The sequence below is a fragment of the Coregonus clupeaformis genome, unplaced genomic scaffold, assembly GCF_020615455.1.
Source record: "Coregonus clupeaformis isolate EN_2021a unplaced genomic scaffold, ASM2061545v1 scaf1038, whole genome shotgun sequence".
In the NCBI taxonomy this organism is placed as follows: domain Eukaryota; kingdom Metazoa; phylum Chordata; class Actinopteri; order Salmoniformes; family Salmonidae; genus Coregonus; species Coregonus clupeaformis.
In genome coordinates, this window is record NW_025534492.1 from 101,445 (window position 1) to 115,936 (window position 14,492).

Here is a 14,492-nt window from a genome sequence, read left to right on the forward strand (position 1 = left end):
TATCACTGCTCTCTATTATCACTGCTCTCTAGTATCACTTCTCTAGCTAGTATCACTGCTCTCTAGTATCACTGCTCTCTAGTATCACTGCTCTAGCTAGTATCACTGCTTTCTAGTATCACTGCTCTCTAGTATCACTGTTCTCTAGTATCACTGCTCTCTAGTATCGCTGCTCTCTAGTATCACTGCTCTAGCTAGTATCACTGCTCTCTAGTATCACTGCTCTCAGGTATCACTGCTCTAGCTAGTATCACTGCTCTCTAGTATCACTGCTCTAGCTAGTATCACTGCTCTAGCTAGTATCACTGCTCTCTAGTATCACTGCTCTCTAGTATTACTGCTCTAGCTAGTATCACTGCTCTCTATTATCACTGCTTTCTAGTATCACTGCTCTCTAGTATCACTGCTCTCTAGTATCACTGCTCTCTAGTATCACTGCTCTCTAGTATCACTGCTCTCTAGTATGACTGCTCTCTAGTATCACTGCTCTAGCTAGTATCACTGCTCTAGCTAGTATCACTGCTCTCTAGTATCACTGCTCTAGCTAGTATCACTGCTCTAGCTAGTATCACTGCTCTCTAGTATCACTGCTCTAGCTAGTATAACTGCTCTCTAGTATCACTGCTCTAGCTAGTATCACTGCTCTCTAGTATCACTGCTCTCTAGTATCACTGCTCTCTAGTATCACTGCTCTAGCTAGTATCACTGCTCTCTAGTATCACTGCTCTAGCTAGTATCACTGCTCTAGCTAGTATCACTGCTCTCTAGTATCACTGCTCTCTAGTATTACTGCTCTAGCTAGTATCACTGCTCTCTAGTATCACTGCTTTCTAGTATCACTGCTCTCTAGTATCACTGCTCTCTATTATCACTGCTTTAGCTAGTATCACTGCTCTCTAGTATCACTGCTTTCTAGTATCACTGCTCTCTAGTATCAATGCTCTAACTGGTATAACTGCTCTCTAGTATCACTGTTCTTTAGTATCACTGTTCTCTAGTATCACTGCTCTAGCTAGTATCACTGCTCTCTAGTCTCACTGCTCTCTAGTATCACTGTTCTCTAGTATCACTGCTCTCTAGTATCACTGCTCTAGCTAGTATCACTGCTCTCTAGTATCACTGCTCTAGCTAGTATCACTGCTCTCTAGTATCACTGCTCTCTATTATCACTGCTCTCTAGTATCACTGCTCTCTATTATCACTGCTTTCTAGTATCACTGCTCTCTAGTATCACTGCTCTCTAGTATCACTGCTCTAGCTAGTATCACTGTTCTCTAGTATCACTGCTCTAGCTAGTATCACTGCTCTCTAGTATCACTGCTCTCTATTATCACTGCTCTAGCTAGTATCACTGCTCTCTACTATTACTATTCTAGCTAGTATCACTGCTCTCTAGTATCACTGCTTTCTAGTATCACTGCTCTCTAGTATCACTGCTCTCTATTATCACTGCTTTCTAGTATCACTGCTCTAGCTAGTATCACTGCTCTCTAGTATCACTGCTTTCCAGTATCACTGCTCTCTAGTATCAGTGCTCTCTAGAGTCACTGCTCTAGCTAGTATCACTGCTCTCTAGTATCACTGCTCTCTAGTATCACTGCTCTAGCTAGTATCACTGCTCTCTATTCTCACTGCTCTAGCTAGTATCACTGCTCTCTAGTATCGCTGCTCTAGCTAGTATCACTGCTCTCTAGTATCACTGCTCTAGCTAGTATCACTGCTCTCTAGTATCACTGCTCTAGCTAGTATCACTGCTCTCTATATCACTGCTCTCTAGTATTACTGCTCTCTAGTATCACTGCTCTCTAGTATCACTGCTCTAGCTAGTATCACTGCTCTAGCTAGTATCACTGCTCTCTAGTATCACTGCTCTCTAGTATCACTGCTCTAGCTAGTATCACTGCTCTCTAGTATCACTGCTTTCCAGTATCACTGCTCTCTAGTATCAGTGCTCTCTAGAGTCACTGCTCTAGCTAGTATCACTGCTCTCTAGTATCACTGCTCTCTAGTATCACTGCTTTAGCTAGTATCACTGCTCTCTATTCTCACTGCTCTAGCTAGTATCACTGCTCTCTAGTATCGCTGCTCTAGTTAGTATCACTGCTCTCTAGTATCACTGCTCTAGCTAGTATCACTGCTCTCTAGTATCACTGCTCTCTAGTATTACTGCTCTAGCTAGTATCACTGCTCTCTAGTATCACTGCTCTAGCTAGTATCACTGCTCTCTAGTATCACTGCTCTAGCTAGTATCACTGCTCTCTAGTATCACTGCTCTAGCTAGTATCACTGCTCTCTAGTATCACTGCTCTCTAGTATAACTGCTCTAGCTAGTATCACTGCTCTAGCTAGTATCACTGCTCTCTAGTATCACTGCTCTAGCTAGTATCACTGGTCTAGCTAGTATCACTGCTCTCTAGTATCACTGCTCTAGCTGGTATCACTGCTCTCTAGTATCACTGTTCTTTAGTATCACTGTTCTCTAGTATCACTGCTCTAGCTAGTATCACTGCTCTCTAGTATCACTGTTCTCTAGTATCACTGCTCTCTAGTATCACTGCTCTAGCTATTATCACTGCTCTCTAGTATCACTGCTCTCTAGTATCACTGCTCTCTAGTATCACTGCTCTAGCTAGTATCACTGCTCTAGCTAGTATCACTGCTCTCTAGTATCACTGCTCTAGCTAGTATCACTGCTCTAGCTAGTATCACTGCTCTCTAGTATCACTTCTCTAGCTAGTATCACTGTTCTCTAGTATCACTGCTCTCTAGTATTACTGCTCTAGCTAGTATCACTGCTCTCTAGTATCACTGCTTTCTAGTATCACTGCTCTCTAGTATCACTGCTCTCTAGTATCACTGCTCTCTAGTATCACTGCTCTAGCTAGTATCACTGCTCTCTAGTATCACTGCTCTCTAGTATCACTGCTCTAGCTAGTATCACTGCTCTATATTATCACTGCTCTAGCTAGTATCACTGCTCTCTAGTATCACTGCTCTAGCTAGTATCACTGCTCTCTAGTATCACTGCTCTAGCTAGTATCACTGCTCTCTAGTATCACTGCTCTCTAGTATCACTGCTCTCTAGTATCACTGCTCTAGCTAGTATCACTGCTCTCTAGTATCACTGCTCTAGCTAGTATCACTGCTCTCTAGTATCACTGCTCTAGCTAGTATCACTGCTCTCTAGTATCACTGCTCTAGCTAGTATCACTGTTCTCTAGTATCACTGCTCTCTAGTATCACTGCTCTAGCTTGTATCACTGCTCTCTAGTATCACTGCTCTCTAGTATCACTGCTCTCTATTATCACTGCTCTCTAGTATCACTTCTCTAGCTAGTATCACTGCTCTCTAGTATCACTGCTCTCTAGTATCACTGCTCTAGCTAGTATCACTGCTTTCTAGTATCACTGCTCTCTAGTATCACTGTTCTCTAGTATCACTGCTCTCTAGTATCACTGCTCTCTAGTATCACTGCTCTAGCTAGTATCACTGCTCTCTAGTATCACTGCTCTCTAGTATCACTGCTCTCTAGTATGACTGCTCTCTAGTATCACTGCTCTAGCTAGTACCACTGCTCTAGCTAGTATCACTGCTCTCTAGTATCACTGCACTCTAGTAGCACTGCTCTCTAGTATCACTGCTCTCTAGTATCACTGCTCTCTAGTATCACTGCTCTCTAGTATCACTGCTCTCTAGTATCACTTCTCTAGCTAGTATCACTGCTCTCTAGTATCACTGTTCTCTAGTATCACTGCTCTCTAGTATCACTGCTCTCTAGTATCACTGCTCTCTAGTATCACTGCTCTCTAGTATCACTGCTCTCTAGTATCACTGCTCTCTAGTATCACTGCTCTCTAATATCACTGCTCTCTAGTATCACTACTCTCAAGTATCACTTCTCTAGATAGTATCACTTCTCTAGCTAGTATCACTGTTCTCTAATATCACTGCTCTCTAGTATCACTACTCTCAAGTATCACTTCTCTAGATAGTATCACTTCTCTAGCTAGTATCACTGTTCTCTAGTATCACTGCTCTCTAGTATCACTGCTCTAGCTAGTATCACTGCTCTCTAGTATCACTGTTCTCTAGTATCACTGCTCTCTAGTATCACTGTTCTCTAGTATCACTGCTCTCTAGTATCAGTGCTCTTGCTAGTATCACTGTTCTCTAGTATCTCTGTTCTAGCTAGTATCACTGCTCTCTAGTATCACTGCTCTCTAGTATCACTACTCTTGCTAGCATCGCTGTTCTCTAGTATCACTGCTCTCTAGTATCAGTGCTCTTGCTAGTATCACTGTTCTCTAGTATCTCTGTTCTAGCTAGTATCACTGCTCTCTAGTATCACTGCTCTCTAGTATCACTGCTCTAGCTAGTATCACTGCTCTAGCTAGTATCACTGCTCTCTAGTATCACTGCTCTCTAGTATCACTGCTCTCTAGTATCACTGCTCTCTAGTATCACTGCTCTAGCTAGTATCACTGCTCTCTAGTATCACTGCTCTCTAGTATCACTGCTCTCTAGTATCACTGCTCTAGCTAGTATCACTGCTCTCTAGTATCACTGTTCTCTAGTATCACTACTCTTGCTAGCATCGCTGTTCTCTAGTATCACTGCTCTTTATGAAGCTTTACGTATCGTTCTCAAGGCGTTCATCAGAGCTTTTGAGAGTGTTTTTCATTTGCATCCCTGTGTAGACATTGCTCCACCCACATCCGTTCAATGCATCGAATGGGGTTGGAGTCGAGGGAAAATAAACAGGCGTTACCAAATATAAAAATGTACATTTAAATAGTATTCTAATCAAGTGTACATAAAGCATATTAAACACGTATGTAAAACCACACGTTTTCATAAATCATTGGGTACAGTGCAAGAAAAAACGTCAAGAGTCGTCTGAAGCGGTGGCATTAGTTCATGTTCTCATTTACAACACAACATACATAACGGGCATTTCATCATTAAGACCTTTTGGGAATAATGTCTAGAGGCTGAAAATCCCCAAACATTCTCTTTTGCTCATAGTATTATTTATATCCCCTCCACCATATGATATCTTGACTTTCTCTCTGCCACAAAATCTGAAAGGTAGAAATGTCACGCTTTTGGTCATTAAAATGTACTGAGACTGGATAATCCCTGTCGTGATAAAACGTTTATGTTCACTAATTCTCTGTTTGAGAGAACGAGAGGTTTTACCTACGTAACACAGCCCACATGGACATTGAATTGTACCACTGATCCTTAAGAGAATTTTGACCCATTTCCAGAAATTAATGGCTGACCAATTCAAGAGAGTGGATCGTGTCTACACGGTAACGTAAAGTTACAAATCAATGGGGGGGCATACAGAAAAACCTCCCAACTCATTTGAATTGCCCTGAGATCAGGTTGTTCAGGAGCTGGACCTCCAAAAGTTAAAGGAAATGATGGAAAGCTTCATCGCTAAAGGTAACTTTGTTAATATTATGGTGTACTAAATGTGTACAATTATATAAAAAAAACACTTGCATTCATTGTGGTCCTATATTGTAGTTTTAATGTGTCAAAGTTGCGTCAATTCAAATCTGGCATTAGGAACAAAAGAGGTCAACACGACTTCTAAGATATACTAGTTATTTTAATTAATGCAAAAACCTTCAATGGTAAATATGATGTTTCGTATATACGGGCTCTTTGAAATACCTCGCAGGGCACTTCAGAGAACTAATCCATTGTTCCAGGTTCTTGCTCAAATACTCTGACAGAGAGAGTTTCCCACCTCTCTGCTGGCCAATCAGAGTAGAGACTTGAGCGTGGTTTAGACTTACTCAGCCTATCCGTTGGCGCACCGGCTGTTCCCCGCCTCTTCTGTTACCAGGCATACGTTTATCATAACAACCTGTCATAGTGAGAAGAGCCAGCTCCCTTAGACACCATTCCTACATCCAAGGAAGGTTCACAGATCACAAAGAACCAGTATAGTCTAGTATTTGGAGACACAAATCCTTATCTCATTTTACCCCCTAAAACAGCTCTTCACATCAATCACAGCTTGCCAGGTGACACAACCTACATTAGCCCAGTCAAGAATGCATTCTTTCTAAGTTAGTCATCCCATCAATTATAAAAATAATAAATCTCTCACAAATGCTTTGCCCTAACGAACTCGACCCAGGTAGGCCTACAAATTCCAGATATACGAGCAATTCTCTCACGAAAAAAGCCTATGCGGATTCAATCGCCTCATAGCCAACATGACAAGCTTTGACTGCAATAATTCACACTTCAAAACCTTTTCTATTCTTGGATGCACAAGTAAGAACCTGTTCCAGTGTGCTGTCAAAATACCTGTTCGTGTAAGCGATGTCAATCGTTTGAATCTATTGACATCGCTTACGGGAAACGGTATTTCCACAGCGTTTACTGGAACAGGCATTGTTCACTCACTTAAATGTTATACAATCAGTTAAATGTTATACAATCAGTTGAATGTTATACAATCAGTTGAATGTTATACAATCAGTTGAATGTTATACAATCAGTTGAATGTTATTGTCACGATCGTCGTATTGAATAGACCAAGGCGCAGCGTGATGAGCGAACATGGTTAACTTTATTATCTTTAGTGATAATAGAAACAACAATAAACAAAACAACAAACGACTACGTAACGTCCTCGGTAACAATGACCAAACCAACTGGAACAAGAACCCACAAACACAAAGGGAAAACAGACAATTTAAATATGGCTCCCAATCAGAGACAACCAACGACAGCTGACACTCGTTGCCTCTGATTGGGAGTCACTCTAGCCAACATAGAAATAAACACAACAGAATGAACACACCCTGGCTCAACATATAGAGTCCCAGAGCCAGGGTGTGACAGTACCCCCCCCTAAAGGCGCGGACTGTGACCGCGCCTCAACTTGAACAAAACAGGGGAGGGCTGGGTGGGCATACCTCCCTCGGCGGCGGTTCTGGCTCCGGCCTTGCCCACCACCCTCCAATAAACCCCCCATAGCGCCCCTGGTCCAGTCTGGCCCCGCTGGCTGGAGCTGAACTGGACTTAGCAGGAGCGGTTAGCTTCAGCTCTGTAGTGGAGCAGTTGACCGGGACCCTACCAGGCACCGGTGACCCAGGCACGGGTTGTGCTGGACTGACGACGCGCACCCCTGGCTTGGTGCGTGGAGGAGGAACGGGCCTTACCAGGCTGACGACGCGCACCCCTGGCTTGGTGCGTGGAGGAGGAACGGGCCTTACCAGGCTGACGACTCGCACCCCTGGCTTGGTGCGTGGAGGAGGAACGGGCCTTACCAGGCTGACGACGCACACCGTAGGCTTGGTGCGTGGAGCAGGGACAGGCCGGGCTGGGCTGGCGACGCACACCGTAGGCTTGGTGCGTAGAGCAGGGACAGGCCGGACTGGGCTGGCGACGCACACCGTAGGCTTGGTGCGTGGAGCAGGGACAGGCCGGACCGGGCTGGCGACGCACACCGTAGGCTTGGTGCGTGGAGCAGGGACAGGCCGGACTGGGCTGGCGACGCACACCGTAGGCTTGGTGCGTGGAGCAGGGACAGCCCGGACCGGGCTGGCGACGCACACCGTAGGCTTGGTGCGTGGAGTAGGGACAGGCCGGACTGGGCTGGCGACGCACACCGTAGGCTTGGTGCGTAGAGCAGGGACAGGCCGGACCGGGCTGGCGACGCACACCGTAGGCTTGGTGCGTGGAGCAGGGACAGGCAGGACTGGGCTGGCGACGCACACCGTAGGCTTGGTGCGTAGAGCAGGGACAGGCCGGACTGGGCTGGCGACGCACACCGTACACTTGGTGCAAGGGGCCGGAACAGGCCGGACCGTACTGGGGACACACACCACTGGCTCTACCTCGGGATCTGGAACGGGCCGGACCGGACTGGTAACACACCCCAGTACCTCTCGCCGTGCCTCTACACCTTCCTTCCCTACTTTGACCAGTGGCCCCCGTAACCTGGTGGCCTTCTGAATCCGCCCCTTTTCTGCCTCCATCAGCCCCGTCGTCCATGCCGTGTGCCCCCCCCTAAACATTTTCTGGGGTTGCCTCTCGCCTGTCCGACGTTGACACTGCTGACGCCGCTGCTCCTCTCTCGCCAGGGCCTTAATCCTAGCCCATGGCCCTTTTCCCCCGAGCATGTCCTCCCAGGACCACACTTTGCCCACCTGGGCCATCGCCAACCTCTCCATCTCCTTTCCCGGCGCTTCCTCCCATGTCCAGTCCAAGATCTGCCCCTGGACACGCTGCTTGGTCCTTGTATGGTGGGTTCTTCTGTCACGATCATCGTATTGAATAGACCAAGGCGCAGCGTGATGAACGAACATGGTTAACTTTATTATCTTTAGTGATAATAGAAACAACAATAAACAAAACAACAAACGACTCGTAACGTCCTCGGTAACAATGACCAAACCAACTGGAACAAGAACCCACAAACACAAAGGGAAAACAGACAATTTAAATATGGCTCCCAATCAGAGACAACCAACGACAGCTGACACTCGTTGCCTCTGATTGGGAGTCACTCTAGCCAACATAGAAATAAACACAACAGAATGAACACACCCTGGCTCAACATATAGAGTCCCAGAGCCAGGGTGTGACAGTTATACAATCAGTTGAATGTTATACAATCAGTTGCTTGCGACCATAACATGCTCTGCAACAAGTCACATGGAAACAAAATATTTATATTCTGGACAGTCCTGTCTGTTTGCCCTAACATTCCACTCCTTGCCACTCATTGGCATACCATACATGTTCGGCATGACAAGTAGTCCCTCCAGAATTTCGCGTCATTCTTTGTGATATTTGCTGCGGCAAATCTTACATTTTGCAGGACAATTTGCAATAATTTTTGTCCAATTTGTTACGGAAATTTGTTAACGGGGAAAAAAAATGTTTACATGATCAGACAGTTTTATGCAGAATGTCAAAATCCTGGAGGGACGGGTCAAGGAGTGGCCAATCTATCTCCTAATGCTAAGTGCCAAGCAGAGACGCACCGGGTCCCATTTTTACAGTCTTTGATATGACTCTGCCGGGGATCGAACTCCCAACCTTCCAATGTCAGGGCGGACACTCCAATCGCAGTACAGAAGTACTGTAATAGTAACAGTGCCGCGCACTTTCCCGTCAATGCTTTCAATCTCTAGAGTGTATGCCGGTATCTAATGTGTGGTCCTCTGTAGCTCAACTGGTAGAGCACGGCGCTTGTAACGCCAAGGTAGTGGTTTCGATTCCCGGGACCACCCATACACAAAAATAAATGGACACATGACTGTAAGTCGCTTTGGATAAAAGTGTCTGCTAAATGGCATTTTATTATTATTATAATGGCTGTATGGTGACATAGGTTGGATTCCACCTGACAATGCCATGTTAAACACTATTATTGCACACAGAGTGAGTCCATGCAACTTATAATGTGACTTGTTGAGCACATCTTTACTCCTGAACGTATTTAAGCATGCCATAACAAAGGGGTTGAATACTTACTTATAGACATTTCATCTTTACATTTATAATTAATTAGTAAAAAAATTGTTTTAACATAATTCCACTTTGACATTATAGGGTATTGGGTGTTGGACAGTGACACACAATCTCAAATGTAATCAATTTTAAATTTAGGCTGTAACACAACAAAATGTGGAAAAAGTACAGGGGTGTGAATACTTTCTGAAGATACAGTATGTGAAACTATCTACAATCCCTGATGCCATCAAAGTGTGAAATAGCCCCTGTGTGACTTTGAGAGATTTCATGTCAAAAAGTTAATTTTACATATTTAGCATACGCTCTTATCCAGAGCAATTAGGGTTAAGTGCCTTGCTCAAGAGCACATCAACAGATTTTTCACCTAGTCAGCTCGGGGATTAGAACCAGCGACCTTTCAGTTACTGGCACAACGCTCTTAACCACTAAGCTACCTGCCGCGTCAATGTGCCATTGGTTGAAACAATGCCTGATAGGCTTCCTGTATTCTGCTATCAATTAATCTCTTCCTCAGTGTATTGCTATCTCTGTATTATGAAGAGTTTTCAGAAAAGCTTGGCACAAAGGCACTTAGTTTTGGTTTGGTGTGTACTCATAGATAAGGGTGTGACTGACAGGTAAGGGTGTGACTGACAGGTAAGGGTGTGACTGACCGGTTAGGGTGTGACTGACAGGTAAGGGTGTGACTGACCGGTTAGGGTGTGACTGACCGGTAAGGGTGTGACTGACAGGTAAGGGTGTGACTGACAGGTAAGGGTGTGACTGACCGGTTAGGGTGTGACTGACAGGTAAGGGTGTGACTGACAGATAAGGGTGTGACTGACCGGTTAGGGTGTGACTGACAGATAAGGGTGTGACTGACAGATAAGGGTGTGACTGACCGGTTAGGGTGTGACTGACCGGTTAGGGTGTGACTGACAGGTGGACGGTGTATGGAGATGGAATGATACTGTGGTAAAATACAGCATGTGAGATGAATTCACCACAGACAGGGGTGCTTGTTTCTGTTCTACTTTAGAACATGCAACCATTCAGAACTGGAGATAACATGCTGCCTATATTTTTGGGGCCGGTTTCCCAGACCCAGATTAAGCATAGTCCTTGATTAAGCCTAGTCCTTGAGTCCTTATTCTTAATGGAACATCTCCATAGAAAGGGCTTTTAGGCCAGGACAAAGGCTAATTTAGGTCTGGGGGACCAGGGAAGAGATGAGTGGTGCGTGGTCAGTTTAGATTTGTGTCTTTTGTAAAGAAAAGTAGCTATGAAGTCTATATACCTTTAGAAAGTGTTCACACCCCTTGACTTTGTCCACATTTTGTTGTGTTACAGCCTGAATTGAAAATGGATAGAACAATTATTTTGTGTCACTGGCCTACACACAATTCCCCAATTATGTCAAAGTGGAATATGTAGTTAGAAATGTTTACTAATTAATAAAAATGAAAAGCTGAAATGTCTTGAGTCCATAAGTATTTAACCCCTTTCTTATGGTAAGCCTAAAGAAGTTAATGAGTAAAAATGTGCTTAACAAGTCACATAATAAGTTGCATGGACTTACTCCGTGTGCAATAATAGTGTTTATCATGATTTTGGAATACTACCTCATCTCTGTACCCCACACATATAATTATCTCAGTTGAGCTGTGATTTTTTACATTATTTTTTCTCCCCAATTTCGATCTTGTCTCATCGCTGCAACACCCAACGGGCTTGGGAGGCGAAGGTCTAGTCACGCGTCCTCCGAAACATGACTCACCAAACCGCGCTTCTTAACACCCGCCCGCTTAACCCGGAAGCCAGCCGCACCAATGTGTCGAAGGAAACGCTGTTCAACTGACGACCGAATTCAGCCTGCAGGCACCCAGCCCGCCACAAGGAGTCGCTAGGCGCGATGAGCCAAGTAAAGCCTCCCCGGCCAAACCCTCCCCTAACCCCGGACGACGCTGGGCCAATTGTGCGCCGCCCTATGGGACTCCCGATCACAGCCGGTTGTGACACAGCCTGGGATCGAACCCGGGTCTGTAGTGACACCTTAGACCGCTGCACCACTCGGGAGGCCCCGAGCAGTGAATTTCAAACACAGAGAAGGGAGATTTTACAATGACGAAAATAATTATATGGCAAGACTTGAAAATGGCTATGATCAACATACAACTTGACAGAGCTTAAATAATTTGTGTATATACTTATGTAAATGAAATATTTCTGTATTTAATTTTCAACATATTTTCAAACATTTCGTAAAAACATGTTTTCACTTTGTCATTATGGGGTATTGTGTGTAGATGGGTGAGAAAATCTATTGAATCCATTTTGAATTCAGGCTGTAACAACAACAACATGTGGAATAAGTCAAGGGGTATGAATACTTTGTGAAGGCACTGTAGTAGAGTGGGGACTGTCTAATGCCGCTGTATCATGCAGAGATGTTCATATCAGGCTTTACCTGGGTGCTAACTCACTGTTTGGAGACAGAACACTGTGGAGTGGAGGCTATATTCTAGAACCTTTCAAACTCCAACTCTGGACCTCCAAACCAGTTCCACTGCATGTTTTCATTCTTCCCCTCTAATCAGGGACTGATTTAGACCTGGGACACCAGGTGGGTGCAATTCATTATCAGGTAGAACAGATAATGTCCTTCTCTCTCCCTGTCTCTCTCACTCTCTCAATTCAATTCAGTAGACTTTATTGACATGGCAAGTTAAATTACTTACATTGTCAAAGTATACAGTGGGGAAAAAAAGTATTTAGTCAGCCACCAATTGTGCAACTTCTCCCACTTAAAAAGATGAGAGAGGCCTGTAATTTTCATCATAGGTACACGTCAACTATGACAGACAAATTGAGAGAGAAAAAAATCCAGAAAATCACATTGTATGATTTTAAATGAATTTATTTGCAAATTATGGTGGAAAATAAGTATTTGGTCACCTACAAACAAGCAAGATTTCTGGCTCTCACAGACCTGTAACTTCTTCTTTAAGAGGCTCCTCTGTCCTCCACTCGTTACCTGTATTAATGGCACCTGTTTGAACTTGTTATCAGTATAAAAGACACCTGTCCACAACCTCAAACAGTCACACTCCAAACTCCACTATGGCCAAGACCAAAGAGCTGTCAAAGGACACCAGAAACAAAATTGTAGACCTGCACCAGGCTGGGAAGACTGAATCTGCAATAGGTAAGCAGCTTGGTTTGAAGAAATCAACTGTGGGAGCAATTATTAGGAAATGGAAGACATACAAGACCACTGAAAATCTCCCTCGATCTGGGGCTCCACGCAAGATCTCACCCCGTGGGGTCAAAATGATCACAAGAACGGTGAGCAAAAATCCCATAACCACACGGGGGGACCTAGTGAATGACCTGCAGAGAGCTGGGACCAAAGTAACAAAGCCTACCATCAGTAACACACTACGCCGCCAGGGACTCAAATCCTGCAGTGCAGACGTGTCCCCCTGCTTAAGCCAGTACATGTCCAGGCCTGTCTGAAGTTTGCTAGAGTGCATTTGGATGATCCAGAAGAGGATTGGGAGAATGTCATATGGTCAGATGAAACCAAAATATAACTTTTTGGTAAAAACTCAAATCGTCGTGTTTGGAGGACAAAGAATGCTCAAATCAAATCAAAATCAAATCAAATTGTATTGGTCACATGCGCCGAATACAACAGTTGCAGACATTACAGTGAAATGCTTACTTACAGCCCTTAACCAACAGTGCATTTATTTTAAACAAAAAAAGTAAAAATAAAACAACAACAAAAAAAGTGTTGAGAAAAAAAAGAGCAGAAGTAAAATAAAGTGACAGTAGGGAGGCTATATATACAGGGGGGTACCGTTGCAGAGTCAATGTGCGGGGGCACCGGCTAGTTGAGGTAGTTGAGGTAATATGTACATGTGGGTAGAGTTAAAGTGACAATGCATAAATACTTAACAGAGTAGCAGCAGCGTAAAAGTGGAAACATCATGCTTGGGGCTGTTTTTCTGCAAAGGGACCAGGACGACTGATCCGTGTAAAGGAAAGAATGAATGGGGCCATGTATCGTGAGATTTTGAGTGAAAACCTCCTTCCATCAGCAAGGGCATTGAAGATGAAACGTGGCTGGGTCTTTCAGCATGACAATGATCCCAAACACACCGCCCGGGCAACGAAGGAGTGGCTTCGTAAGAAGCATTTCAAGGTCCTGGAGTGGCCTAGCCAGTCTCCAGATCACAACCCCATAGAAAATCTTTGGAGGGAGTTGAAAGTCTGTGTTGCCCAGCGACAGCCCCAAAACATCACTGCTCTAGAGGAGATCTGCATGGAGGAATGGGCCAAAATACCAGCAACAGTGTGTGAAAACCTTGTGAAGACTTACAGAAAACGTTTGACCTGTGTCATTGCCAACAAAGGGTATATAACAAAGTATTGAGAAACTTTTGTTATTGACCAAATACTTATTTTCCACCATAATTTGCAAATAAATTCATTAAAATCCTACAATGTGATTTTCTGGATTTCTTTTTCTCATTTTGTCTGTCATAGTTGACGTGTACCTATGATGAAAATTACAGGCCTCTCTCATCTTTTTAAGTGGGAGAACTTGCACAATTGGTGGCTGACTAAATACTTTTTTCCCCCACTGTACATATAACAAAAAATGGTGGGACCAAAAGCAATAAGGCATCAATAATAATAGTAGTAGTAGTAGTAGTAGTAGTCTCAATTCAATTTAAGGGCTTTGTTGGCATGGGAAACATATGTTTACATTGCCAAAGCAAGTGAAATAGATAATAAACAAAAGTGAAATAAACAATAAAAGTAAACATTACACTCACAAAAGTTCCAAAATAAAATACATTTCAAATGTCATATTATGTCTATATACAGTGTTGTAATGATGTGCAAATAGTTAAAGTACAAAAGGGAAAATAAATCAACATAAATATGGGTTGAATTTACAATGGTGTTTGTTCTTCACTGGTTTCCCTTT